Source organism: Amphimedon queenslandica, unplaced genomic scaffold, assembly GCF_000090795.2.
Source record: "Amphimedon queenslandica unplaced genomic scaffold, v1.1 AMPQUscaffold_13193, whole genome shotgun sequence".
Lineage (NCBI taxonomy): Eukaryota > Metazoa > Porifera > Demospongiae > Haplosclerida > Niphatidae > Amphimedon > Amphimedon queenslandica.
In genome coordinates this window covers 76,557-78,449 of record NW_003546571.1, presented here as the reverse complement: position 1 = coordinate 78,449, position 1,893 = coordinate 76,557, and the positions used below count along the sequence as shown (strand labels likewise).

The following is a 1,893-nucleotide window of genomic DNA, read 5'->3' as shown; positions in this document are numbered from 1 at the left end:
TAACTAAAATTTATTCATTTATTAAATGCAACTTAATGTTTTATTGTAGGTCCTTGATGAGTAGTTGTATCACAATGCAGGAGGTGCCTGCATAGGTTTTACATTACTGTAGTCTAAGGAATGGAATATGTAGTAAGATTAAATATTGTGAGATTCCAAAGTGTCCTATGTATTTTGTCATAGGGTATGATTCAAGGTTACATGTACATGTATATTTGTTTGATGGGTATGTCATATAAGCATGGCCACAGTAGGTATATTACTATAAATTGTTGTTTGCTAGTACATCTTTCGTTGATGATTGTTAGTTTATTTTAATAATATTATTATGTGCATGCATGTTCTCATTAACAAACAACAATTGTTTACATATTGGAAAGCATTCATGTGTTATTTTTGTAGATTATGAATGACGGCACTGTGCATGTTTATGTACGTAATCAGTATGTCCATAATAATGATTATTAGGTTAGATTTAATTTTTTTAAATCATGCATTACGATAGTGTGAATTTTTTTCTAGAAATATTGAAAGAAACTAAAGGAAATAAGCATTTATGTCTTGTCAAACACTTGGCATTACTCATGTATTTTCTTCCTGGCTTAACGCTGATGTATTTTTAATTCATAGTTTGATTATTTTTTAACATCTATTATTATAATGAAGTTATAGTTTTTTTTTACGGCCCCTCAGGGCCTCGGCCTGCGGCCCCTGCCCCTGCCAGCTCTCCTTGGTAGATTGGCATACTATTACGGAATATAATGACAATATTAAGTACATCATAGTAAAGACTTACAATCTGTCTATTCACAGCCCTCAGCTGGGCTATTATCTGCTGCCTTTGCTGTTGAAGCAAAGGCAGTCCTGGGGCAGGAGGGGCTCCTCCATGAGGGAGCACCGGTGCTCCTCCAGGAGGGAGCACCGGTGCACTTCCAGGAGGGAGCACCGGTGCACCTCCAGGAGGGAGCACCGGTGCACCTCCAGGAGGGAGCACTGGTGCACCTCCAGGAGGGAGCACCGGTGCTCCTCCAGGAGGGAACACCAGTGCACCTCCAGGAGGGAGCACCGGTGCCACTCTAGGAGCGAGCACCGGTTGGCCTCCAGCTCTTTGGACTGGAATGGGGAGTGCTGGAGGTGATGGTGGTGGTGGAGGCCTTCCATCTCCAGCTACTGGTGGTGGCGGATGAACTATGTGCTTATCACCAGCATCATCCATTATAAAGTATGCTACCAAATAAGAAGAAAATGTATTGAGAGCTTATTTAATTTGTAACTGAACTGACTTCAGTGCTTCTTTAAAAAAAGAAGGTTATAGTAGTTAACTTGAGAGCAAAACGGCAACTGAAATTGAATCAGAATGTAAACTTAAATAGTTTCAGAACAGGAAATAGATCTTAGTATTAATGGTCAATAATGATGAATAATTAATAGCTAGGCTATGAATATAATTAATGATTCAAATATTAAAAAAATTAATAAATAGTAATTGTATGAAAAATGTTTTTAAAATGCGATAGGTCTTCTTATAGTTTTTATTTCAAAATTCTTTTCTTCTAGCAATGAACTGATAACTAAGGCAAAAATTGTAATTATTAATAAAAAGGATTATTAATTAATAACATTTAATAAAAAGTATGGAAACAAGTAAATAAAAAAAATTTCTATTAAATAAGAAAAAGTAGGGTTGTCAAATAATTAAAGTAACAAGGGGGTTGAGTTCAACCATAATAATAATTAATAGTTCAATTAATAATTATAAACGTTAATTAATAAAAAATAATAATTCATAAAAATAGTACAGATTTCAAACCCTACTTTGCAGAAAATGATAATAGGCAGAAATAGAATTTTAATAATAATTATGCCTTTGTACCTATTGATTGCTCTACTACA

At 34.9% G+C, this 1,893-nt stretch overlaps 1 long non-coding RNA gene across 2 annotated transcripts; it reads left to right on the top strand.

Moving 5' to 3' along the window:
- Positions 1–140: 140 nt before the first annotated feature.
- Positions 141–544, top strand: LOC109584605 (uncharacterized). 2 transcript variants are annotated; one of them, XR_002186080.1, is made up of 3 exons: positions 141–250; positions 403–468; positions 523–544. It is a non-coding gene; the product is annotated as an uncharacterized LOC109584605 (long non-coding RNA). The 2 variants fall into 2 exon arrangements; XR_002186079.1 differs by having other exon boundaries at positions 141–254.
- Positions 545–1,893: the final 1,349 nt, after the last annotated feature.